The sequence below is a fragment of the Aulostomus chinensis genome, chromosome 1 (genome assembly GCF_037954235.1).
Source record: "Aulostomus chinensis isolate RoL2024-O1b breed Wild chromosome 1, RoL_Achi_v1.0, whole genome shotgun sequence".
Taxonomy (NCBI): Eukaryota; Metazoa; Chordata; class Actinopteri; order Syngnathiformes; family Aulostomidae; genus Aulostomus; species Aulostomus chinensis.
Window position 1 is genome coordinate 37,521,902 of NC_141320.1, and position 12,858 is coordinate 37,534,759.

The window sequence follows — 12,858 nt, forward strand, 5'->3', positions numbered from 1 at the left end:
TCAAAATATTGCGACAGTGATGTCGGAAGAATTGGTAATGATCTCAAAATGATGCTAACAGTAATGCAGTGATTGTTGCGAATTACCTCAGAGATGCTTACAGTAATATTGTAAGAGTTTCGAACAACCTCAAAGTGATGCTGACAGTCATGTAGTCATGGTTGCTACTAACCTTAAAAAATGCAACAATAATGTAGTAAGAGTTGCTACGAACCTAAAAATAATGTGACTGTGATGTCAGAAGAATTGCTAATGATCTCAAAATGATGCGACAGTGATTTAGTAAGAATTGCTAATGAACTCAAAATGATGCTAACAGCAATTGAGTGAAAGGTTCGAATAACCTCAAAGTGATGCTGACAATCATGTAGTAAGTGTTGCTACGAACCTCAAAATAATGCGACAGTAATGTAGTAAAAGTTGCCACGAACCGCAAAATATTGCGACAGTGATGTCGGAAGAATACCGAATGAACTCAAAAAGATGCTAACAGTGATGGAGTGATAATTTCTAAACAAATCAGTGATGCTTACAGTAATGTAGTAAGTGTTTCGAACAACCTCAAAGTGATGCTGACAGTCATGTAGTAAGTGTTGCTACGAACCTCAAAATAATGCGACAGTGATGTGAGAAGAATTGCTAAAGGTCTCAAAATGATGCGACACTGATTTAGTAAGAATTGCTAATGAACTCAAAATGATGCTAACAGTAATGGAGTGAACGTTTCGAACAACCTCAAAGTGATGCTTACAGTCATGTAGTAAGAGTTGCTACGAACCTCAAAATAATGCGACAGTGATGTCAGAAGAATTGCTAATGATCTCAAAATGATGCGACATGGATGGAGTAAGAATTGCTAATGAACTCAAATGATGCTAACAGTAATGGAGTGAAAGTTTCAAATAACCTCAAAGTGATGCTAACAGTCATGTAGTAAGAGTTGCTCCGAACCTCAAAATAATGCGACAGTGATGTCGGAAGAATTGCTAATGAACTCAAAATGATGCTAACAGTAATGTAGTGATAGTTGCTAATCAAGTCATTGATGCTTACAGTAATGTAGTAAGTGTTCCGAATAACCTCAAAGTGATGCTGACAGTCATGTAGTAACGGTTGCTACAAACCTTAATATAATGCGACAGTAATGTCAGAAGAATTGCTAAAGATCTCAAAATGATGCGACAGTGATTTAGTAAGAATTGCTCATGAAATCAAAATGATGCTAACAGTAATGGATTGAACGTTTCCAATTACCTCAAAGTGATGCTGACAGTCATGTCGTAAGAGTTGCTATGAACGTCAATATAATGCAACAGTAATGTAGTAAAAGTTGCTACGAACCTCAAAATATTGTGACAGTGATGACGGAAGAATTGCAAATGAACTCAAGATGATGCTAACAGTAATGTAGTGATAGTTGCTAAGAAACTCATTGATGCTTACAGTAATGTAGTAAGAGTTTCGAACAACCTCAAAGTGATGCTGACAGTCATTTAGTAAGTGTTGCTAATGAACTGAATTTAATACTACAGTGATGTCGTGAGTATTGCTCAACAACTCAAAATGATGCTAACAGTAATGTAGTGATAGTTACTAAAAAACTCAAAGTGATGCTGACAGTCTTGTACTAAGAGTTGCTACGAACCTCAAAATAATGCGACAGTGATGTCGGAAGAATTGCTAATGATCTCAAAATGATGCGACAGTGATGTAGTAAGAATTGCTAATGAACTCAAAATGATGCTAACAGGAATGGAGTGATAGTTGCTAAGAAACTCAGTGATGCTTTCAGTAATGTAGTAAGAGTTTCGAACAACCTCAAAGTGATGCTGACAGTCATTTAGTAAGAGTTGCTAATGAACTCAATTCAATGCTACAGTGATGTCGTGAGAATTGCTCATGAACTCAAAATGATGCTAAAAGTAATGTAGTGATAGTTGCTAATAAACTCAAAGTGATGCTGACAGTAATGTAGTAAGAGTTGCAAATGAACTCAATTCAATGCTACAGTGATGTCGTGAGAATTGCTCATGAACTCAAAATGATGCTAAAAGTAATGTAGTGATAGTTGCTAATAAACTCAAAGTGATGCTGACAGTCATGTAGTAAGAATTGCTAATGAACTCAATTCAATGCTACAGTGATGTCGTGAGAATTGCTCATGAACTCAAAATGATGCTAAAAGTAATGTAGTGATAGTTGCGAATAAACTCAAAGTGATGCTGACAGTAATGTAGTAAGAGTTGCTAGGAACCTTAAAATGATGCAACAGTAATGTAGTAAGAGTTGCTACGGACCTCAAAATAATGTGACAGTGATGTCAGAAGAATTGCTAATGATCTCAAAATGATGCGACTGTGATTTAGTAAGAATTGCTCATGAACTCAAAATTATGCTAACAGTAATGGAATGAAACTTTCGAATAACCTCAAAGTGATACTGACAGTCATGTAGTAAGTGTTGCTACGAACCTCAAAATAATGCGACAGTAATGTAGTAAAAGTTGCTACGAACCTCAAAATATTGCGACAGTGATGTCAGAAGAATTGCTAGTGATCTCAAAATGATGCGACAGTGATTTAGTAAGAATTGCTAATGAACTCAAAATGATGCTAACAGTAATGGAGTGAACATTTAGAATAACCTCAAATTGATGGTGACAGTCATGTACAAACAGTTGCTACGAACCTCAAAATAATGCGACAGTAATGTATTAAAAGTTGCTACGAACCTCAAAATATTGCGACAGTGATGTCGGAAGAATTGCTCATGAACTCAAGATGATGCAACAGTGATTTAGTAAGAATTGCTAATGAACTCAAAATGATGCTAACAGTAATGGAGTGAACGTTTAGAATAACCTCAAATTGATGCTGACAGTCATGTACAAACAGTTGCTACGAACCTCAAAATAATGCGACAGTAATGTATTAAAAGTTGCTACGAACCTCAAAATATTGTGACAGTGATGTCGGAAGAATTGCTAATGAACTCAAGATGATGCTAACAGTAATGGAGTGAAACTTTCGAATAACCTCAAAGTGATGGTGACAGTCATGTAGGAAAAGTTGCTACGAATCTCAAAATAATGCGACAGTGATGTCAGAAGAATTGCTAATGAACTCAAAATGATGCTAACAGTAATGGAGTGAAACTTTCGAAGAACCTCAAAGTGATGCTGACAGTCATGTAGGAAGAGTTGCTACGAATCTCAAAATAATGCGACAGTGATGTCAGAAGAATTGCTAATGAACTCAAAATGATGCTAACAGTAATGGAGTGAAACTTTCGAAGAACCTCAAAGTGATGCTGACAGTCATGTAGTAAGTGTTGCTACAAACCTCAAAACAATGCGAACAGTAATGTAGTAAAAGTTGCTACGAACCTCAAAATATTGCGACAGTGATGTCGGAAGAATTGGTAATGATCTCAAAATGATGCTAACAGTAATGCAGTGATTGTTGCGAATTACCTCAGAGATGCTTACAGTAATATAGTAAGAGTTTCGAACAACCTCAAAGTGATGCTGACAGTCATGTAGTCATGGTTGCTACTAACCTTAAAAAATGCAACAATAATGTAGTAAGAGTTGCTACGAACCTAAAAATAATGTGACTGTGATGTCAGAAGAATTGCTAATGATCTCAAAATGATGCGACAGTGATTTAGTAAGAATTGCTAATGAACTCAAAATGATGCTAACAGCAATTGAGTGAAAGGTTCGAATAACCTCAAAGTGATGCTGACAATCATGTAGTAAGTGTTGCTACGAACCTCAAAATAATGCGACAGTAATGTAGTAAAAGTTGCCACGAACCGCAAAATATTGCGACAGTGATGTCGGAAGAATACCGAATGAACTCAAAAAGATGCTAACAGTAATGGAGTGATAATTTCTAAACAAATCAGTGATGCTTACAGTAATGTAGTAAGTGTTTCGAACAACCTCAAAGTGATGCTGACAGTCATGTAGTAAGTGTTGCTACGAACCTCAAAATAATGCGACAGTGATGTGAGAAGAATTGCTAAAGGTCTCAAAATGATGCGACACTGATTTAGTAAGAATTGCTAATGAACTCAAAATGATGCTAACAGTAATGGAGTGAACGTTTCGAACAACCTCAAAGTGATGCTTACAGTCATGTAGTAAGAGTTGCTACGAACCTCAAAATAATGCGACAGTGATGTCAGAAGAATTGCTAATGATCTCAAAATGATGCGACATGGATGGAGTAAGAATTGCTAATGAACTCAAATGATGCTAACAGTAATGGAGTGAAAGTTTCAAATAACCTCAAAGTGATGCTGACAGTCATTTAGTAAGTGTTGCTACGAACCCCAAAATAATGCGACAGTAATGTAGTAAAGTTGCCACGAACCTCAAAAGATTGCGACAGTGATGTCGGAAGAATTGCTAATGAACTCAAAATGATGCTAACAGTAATGGAGTGAAAGTTTCGAATAACCTCAAAGTGATGCTGACAGTCATGTACTAAGAGTTGCTACGAACCTCAAAATATTGTGACAGTGATGTCGGAAGAATTGCTAATGAACTCAAAATGATGCTAACAGTAATGTAGTGATATTTGCTAATCAACTCAGTGATGCTTACAGTAATGTAGTAAGTGTTTCGAACAACCTCAAAGTGATGCTTACAGTCATGTAGTAAGAGTTGCTACTAACATCAAAATAATGCGACAGTGTTGTCGGAAGAATTGCTAATGATCTCAAAATGATGAGACAGTGATTTAGTAAGAATTGCTAATGAATTCAAAATGATGCTAACAGCAATGGAGTGAAAGTTTCGAATATCCTCAAAGTGATGCTGACAATCATTTAGTAAGTGTTGCTACGAACCTCAAAATATTGCGACAGTGATGTCGGAAGAATTGCTAATGAACTCAAAATGATGCTAACAGTAATGTAGTGATAGTTGCTAATAGACTCAGTGATGCTTAGTATGTAGTAAGTGTTTCAGACATGTCGTTAGAGTTGCTTCTAACCTTTAAATAATGCATCAATAATGTAGTAAGAGTTGCTATGAACCTCAAAATAATGCGACAGTAATGTAGTAAAAGTTGCTACGAACCTTAAAATAATGCAACAGTAATGTAGTAAGAGTTGCTACGAACCTCAAAATAATGCCACAGTGATGTAGTAAGAGTTGCTACGAACCTCAAAATAATGCGACAGTGATGTCAGAAGAATTGCTAATGATCTCAAAATAATGCGACAGTGATGTCGTAAGAATTGCTAATGAACTCAAATTGATGCTAAAATTAATGGAGTGAACGTTTCGAATAACATTAAAAGTGATGCTGACAGTCATGTACTAAGAGTTGTTACGAACCTCAAAATAATGCGACAGTCATGTCGGAAGAATTGCTATTGAACTCAAAACGATGCTAACAGTAACGTAGTGATAGTTGCTAATAAACTCAGTGATGCTTACAGTAATGTAGTAAGTGTTTCAAACAACCTCAAAGTGATGCTGACAGTCATGTAGTAAGAGTTGCTACTAACCTCAAAATGATGCTAACAGTCATGTAGTAAGAGTTGCTAATGAACTCAATTAAATGCGACAGTGATGTCGTAAGAATTGCTAAAAAACTCAAAATGATGCTAACAGTAATGTAGTGATAGTTGCTAATAAACTCAAAGTGATGCTGACAGTAATGTAGTAAGAGTTGCTCCGAACCTTTAAATAATGCAACAATAATGTAGTAAGAGTTGCTACGAACCTCAAAATAATGCGACAGTAATGTATTAAAAGTTGCTACGAACCTCAAAATATTGCGACAGTGATGTCGGAAGAATTGCTAATAAACTCAAAATGATGCTAACAGTAATGTAGTGAGAGTTGCTACGAACCTTTAAATAATGCAAAAATAATGTAGTAAGAGTTGCTACGAACATCAAAATAATGCGAAAGTGATGTCGGAAGAATTGCTAATGATCTCAAAATGACGCGACACTGATGTAGTCAGAATTGCTAATGAACTCAAAATGATGCTAACAGCAAAGGAGTGAAAGTTTCGAATAACCTCAAAGTGATGCTGACAGTCATGTAGTAAGAGTTGCTACTAACCTCAATTTAATGCTACAGTGATGTGGTGAGAGTTGATCGTAATTTCAAAATCACGCTAAAGTGATTACATGAGAGTTGCTACATACCTAAGAAATGATGCTAAAGTGATGTGGTGAGAGTTGCTACTTACCTAGAAAATGATGCTACAGTGATGTGGTGAGAGTAGCTATGAACCTCAAAATGATGCTACAGTAATGTCGTGAGAGTTGCGACGATCCTCAAAATGATGCTAAAGTGATGTAATGAGAGTTGCGACAAACCTAAGAAGTGATGCTACAGTGATGTCTTGAGAGTTGCTACTGACCTAAGAAATAATGCTACAGTGATGTAATGAGAGTTGCTACGAATCTCAAAATGATGCTACAGTGATGTAATGAGAGTTGCTACGAATCTCAAAATGATGCTGCAGTGATGTAGTGAGAGTTGCTACGATCCTCAAAATGATGCTAAAGTGATGTAATGAGAGTTGCTACTTACCTAAGAAATGATGCTACAGTGATGTGGTGAGAGTTGCTACGAACCTCAAAATGTTGCAACAGTGATGTAATGAGAGTTGCTACGAATCTCAAAATGATGCTACAGTGATGTGGTGAGAGTTGCTAGGAACCTCAAAATGATGCTCCAGTGATGTGGTGAGAGTTAATACGAACCTAAAAATGATGCTACAGTGATGTAATGAGAGTTGCTAGGAATCTCAAAATGATGCTCCAGGAATGTCGTGAGAGTTGCGACTATCCTCAAAATTATGCTACAGTGATGTAATGAGAGTTGCTACAAATGTCCAAATGATGCTAGAGTGATGTAATGAGAGTTGCTACAAACCTAAGAAATGATTCTACAGTGATGTGGTGAGAGTTGATAGTAATTTCAAAATCACGCTGAAGTGATGTCATGAGAGTTGCTACTTACCTAAGAAATGATGCTACAGTGATGTGGTGAGAGTTGCTACGAACCTCAAACTGATACTTCCAGTAATTTCGTGAGACTTGCTACAAACCTCAAAATGATGCTGCAGTGATGTCATGGGAGTTGCTACTAACCTCAGAAATGATAGTACAGTGATGTAGTGAGAGTGACTACGATCCTCAAAATGATGCTACAGTGATGTGGTGAGAGTTGATAGTAATTTCAAAATCACGCTAAAGTGATGTCGTGAGAGTTGCTACGATCCTCAAAATGATGCTAAAGTGATGTAATGAGAGTTGCGAATAACCTAAGAAGTGATGCTACAGTGATGTGGTGAGAGTTGATACTAATTTCAAAATAATGCTAAAGTGGTGTAGTGAGAGTTGCTACGAACTGCAAAATGATACTACAGTGATGTCTTGAGAGTTGCGAATATCCTCAAAATGATGCGACAATGATGTAATGAGAGTTGCTACAAATGTCCAAATGATGCTTAAGTGATGTAATGAGAGTGGTTACAAACCTAAGAAATGATGCGACAGTGATGTAATGAGAGTTGCTACAAATGACCAAATGATGCTAGAGTGATGTAATGAGAGTTGCTACAAACCTAAGAAATTATGCGACAGACATGTGCTTAGAGTTGATAGTAATTTCAGAATCATGCTAAAGTGATGTAATGAGAGTTGCTACTTGCCTGAGAAATGATGCGACAGTGATGTGGTGAGAGTTGCTACTTACCTAAGAAATGATGCTACAGTGATGTGGTGAGAGTTGCTACTAACCTAAGAAATGATGCTACAGTGATGTAATGAGAATTGCCACGAATCTCAAAATGATGCTACAGTGATGTGGTGAGAGTTGCTAATAAACTCAGTGAGGCTTAAAGTAATGTAGTAAGTATTTCGAACAACCTCAAAGTGATGCTGACATTCGTGTTGTAAGAGTTGCTACTAACCTCAAAATAATGCTACAGTGATGTCGTAGGAATTGCTAATGAACGCAAAATAATGCGAACAGTAATGTAGTGATAGTTGCTAATAAACTCAGTGATGCTTCGAGTAATGTAGTAAGTGTATCGAACAATCTCAAAGTAATGCTGACAGTGGTGTAGTAAGAGTTGCTACTAACCTCAAAATAATGCTACAGTGATGCAGTAAGAATTGCTAATGAACTCAAAATGATGCTAAATGTCATGTAGTGATAGTTGCTAATCAACTCGTTTATGCTTACAGTAATGTAGTGTTTCGAACAACCTCAAAGTGATGCTGACAGTCATGTCGTAAGAGTTGCTTCGAACCTCAAAATAATGTGAAAGTGATGTCAGAAGAATTGCTAATGAACTCAAAATGATGCTCACAGTAATGGAGTGAAAGTATCGAATAACCTCAAAGTGATGCTGACAGTCATGTAGTAAGAGTTGCTACAAACCTCAAAATGATGCGACAGTAATGTAAAAGTTGCTACAAACCTCAAAATATTGCGACAGTGATGTCGGAAGAATTGCTAATGAACTCAAAATGATGCTAACAGTAATTTAGTGATAGTTGCTAATCAACTCAGTGATGCTTCCAGTAATGTAGTAAGTGTTTCGAATAACCTCAAAGTGATGCTGACAGTCATGTACTAAGAGTTGCTACGAACCTCAAAATAATGTGACAGTAATGTAGTAAATGTTGCTACGAACCTCAAAATAATGCGACAGTAATGTAGTAAGAATTGCTAATGAACTTAAAATGATGCTAACAGTAATGTAGTGATAGTTGCTAATCATGTCAGTGATGCTTAGAGTAATGTAGTAAGTGTTTCAAACAACCTCAAAGTGATGCAAGCAGTCATGTAGTAAGAGTTGCTACGAACCTCAAAATAATGCGACAGTGATGTCGGAAGAATTGATCAAGATCTCAAAATGATGCAACAGTGATGTCAGAAGAATTGGTAATGATCTCAAAATGATGCTAACAGTAATGGAGTGAACGTTTCGAATAACCTCAAAGTGATGCTGACAGTCATGTACTAAGAGTTGCTACGAACCTCAAAATAATGCAACAGTAATGTAGTAAAAGTTGCTACGAACCTCAAAATATTGCGACTGTGATGTCGGAAGAATTGCTAATGAACTCAAGATGATGCTAACAGTAATGGAGTGAAACTTTCGAATAACCTCAAAGTGATGCTGACAGTCATGTAGTAAGTGTTGCTACGAACCTCAAAATAATGCGACAGTAATGTAGTAAAAGTTGCTACGAACCTCAAAATATTGCGAATGTGATGTCGGAAGAATTGCTCATGAACTCAAAATGATGCTAACAGTAATGGAGTGAAACTTTCGAATAACCTCAAAGTGATGCTGACAGTCATTTAGTAAGAGTTGCTAATGAACTCAATTTAATGCTACAGTGATGTCATGACAATTGCTCAAAAACTCAAAATGATGCTAACAGTAATGTAGTGATAGTTGCTAATAAACTCAAAGTGATGCTGACAGTCATGTAGTAAGAGTTGCTACGAACCTTAAAATAATGCAACAGTAATGTAGTAAGAGTTGCGACGAACCTCAAAATATTGCGACAGTGATGTCGGAAGAATTGCTAATGATCTCAAAATGATGCGACAGTGATGTAGTAAGAATTGCTAATGAACTCAAAATGAAGCTAACAGTAATGGAGTGAAACTTTCGAATAACCTCAAAGTGATGCTGACAGTCATGTAGTGATAGTTGCTAATCAACTCAGTGATGCTTACAGTAATGTAGGAAGAGTTTCGAACAACTCCAAAGTGATGCTGACAGTCATGGAGTAAGTGTTTCGAACAACTTCAAAGTGATGCTGACAGTCATTTAGTAAGAGTTGCTAATGAACTCAATTCAATGCTACAGTGATGTCGTGAGAATTGCTCATAAACTCAAAATGATGCTAACAGTAATGTAGTGATAGTTGCTAATAACCTCAAAGTGATGGTGACAGTCCTTAGGAAGAGTTGCTACGAACCTCAAAATAATACGACAGTGATGTCAGAAGAATTGCTCAAGATCTCAAAATCGTGCGACAGTGATTTAGAAAGAATTGCTCATGAACTCAAAATGATGCTAACAGTAATTTAGTGATAGTTGCTAATCAACTCAGTGATGCTTACAGTAATGTAGTAAGTGTTTCGAATAACCTCAAAGTGATGCTGACAGTCATGTACTAAGAGTTGCTACGAACCTCAAAATAATGTGACAGTAATGTAGTAAATGTTGCTATGAACCTCAAAATAATGCGACAGTAATGTAGAAAGAATTGCTAATGAACTTAAAATGATGCTAACAGTAATGTAGTGATAGTTGCTAATCCTGTCAGTGATGCTTAGAGTAATGTAGTAAGTGTTTCAAACAACCTCAAAGTGATGCAAGCAGTCATGTAGTAAGAGTTGCTACGAACCTCAAAATAACGCGACAGTGATGTCGGAAGAATTGATAAAGATCTCAAAATGATGCAACAGTGATGTCAGAAGAATTGGTAATGATCTCAAAATGATGCTAACAGTAATGGAGTGAACGTTTCGAATAACCTCAAAGTGATGCTGACAGTCATGTACTAAGAGTTGCTACGAACCTCAAAATAATGCGACAGTAATGTAGTAAAAGTTGCGACGAACCTCAAAATATTGCGACTGTGATGTAGTAAAAGTTGCTACGAACCTCAAAATATTGCGACTGTGATGTCGGAAGAATTGCTAATGAACTCAAGATGATGCTAACAGTAATGCAGTGAAACTTTCGAATAACCTCAAAGTGATGCTGACAGTCATGCAGTAAAAGTTGCTACGAACCTCAAAATATTGCGACAGTGATGTCGGAAGAATTGCTAATGAACTTAAAATGATGCTAAAAGTAATGTAGTGGTAGTTGCTAATCAAGTCAGTGATGCTTACAGGAATGTAGTAAGTGTTTCGAACGACCTCAAAGTGATGCTGTCAGTCATGTAGTAAGAGTTGCTACGAACCTCAAAATAATGCGACAGTAATGTCAGAAGAATTGGTAATGATCTCGAAATAATGCTAACAGCAATGGAGTGAACGTTTCGAAAAACCTCAAAGTGATGCTGACAGTCATGTGGTTTGAGTTGCGAGTAAATTAAAAATGATGCTGACAGTGATGTTCTAAGAATTGCTCATAAACTCAAAATGATGCCAACAGTAATGTAGTGATAGTTGCTCATAAACTCAAAGTGATGCTGACAGTCATGTAGTAAGAGTTGCTACGAACCTTAAAATAATGCAACAGTAATGTAGTAAGAGTTGCGACGAACCTCAAAATATTGCGACAGTGATGTCGGAAGAATTGCTAATGATCTCAAAATGATGCGACAGTGATGTAGTAAGAATTGCTAATGAACTCAAAATGAAGCTAACAGTAATGGAGTGAAACTTTCGAATAACCTCAAAGTGATGCTGACAGTCATGTAGTAAGAGTTGCTACAAACCTCAAAATGATGCGACAGTAATGTAAAAGTTGCTACAAACCTCAAAATATTGCGACAGTGATGTCGGAAGAATTGCTAATGAACTCAAAATGATGCTAACAGTAATTTAGTGATAGTTGCTAATCAACTCAGTGATGCTTACAGTAATGTAGTAAGTGTTTCGAATAACCTCAAAGTGATGCTGACAGTCATGTACTAAGAGTTGCTACGAACCTCAAAATAATGTGACAGTAATGTAGTAAATGTTGCTACGAACCTCAAAATAATGCGACAGTAATGTAGTAAGAATTGCTAATGAACTTAAAATGATGCTAACTGTAATGTCGTGATAGTTGCTAATCCTGTCAGTGATGCTTAGAGTAATGGAATAAGTGTTTCAAACAACCTCAAAGTGATGCAAGCAGTCATGTAGTAAGAGTTGCGACGAACCTCAAAATAATGCGACAGTGATGTCGGAAGAATTGATAAAGATCTCAAAATGATGCAACAGTGATGTCAGAAGAATTGGTAATGATCTCAAAATGATGCTAACAGTAATGGAGTGAACGTTTCGAATAACCTCAAAGTGATGCTGACAGTCATGTACTAAGAGTTGCTACGAACCTCAAAATAATGCGACAGTAATGTAGTAAAAGTTGCTACGAACCTCAAAATATTGCGACTGTGATGTAGTAAAAGTTGCTCCGAACCTCAAAATAATGCGACAGTAATGTAGTAAAAGTTGCTACGAAGCTCAAAATATTGCGACAGTGATGTCGGAAGAATTGCTAATGAACTCAAAGTGATGCTGACAGTCATGGAGTAAGTGTTTCGAACAACTTCAAAGTGATGCTGACAGTCATTTAGTAAGAGTTGCTAATGAACTCAATTCAGTGCTACAGTGATGTCGTGAGAATTGCTCATAAACTCAAAATGATGCTAACAGTAATGTAGTGATAGTTGCTAATAACCTCAAAGTGATGGTGACAGTCCTTAGGAAGAGTTGCTACGAACCTCAAAATAATACGACAGTGATGTCAGAAGAATTGCTCAAGATCTCAAAATGTTGCGACAGTGATTTAGTAAGAATTGCTTATGAACTCAAAATGATGCTAACAGTCATGGAGTGAACGTTTCGAATAACCTCAAAGTGATGCTGACAGTCATGCAGTAAAAGTTGCTACGAACCTCAAAATATTGCGACAGTGATGTCGGAAGAATTGCTAATGAACTTAAAATGATGCTAAAAGTAATGTAGTGGTAGTTGCTAATCAAGTCAGTGATGCTTACAGGAATGTAGTAAGTGTTTCGAACAACCTCAAAGTGATGCTGTCAGTCATGTAGTAAGAGTTGCTACGAACCTTAAAATAATGCAATAATAATGTAGTAAGAGTTGCTACGATCCTCAAAATATTGCGA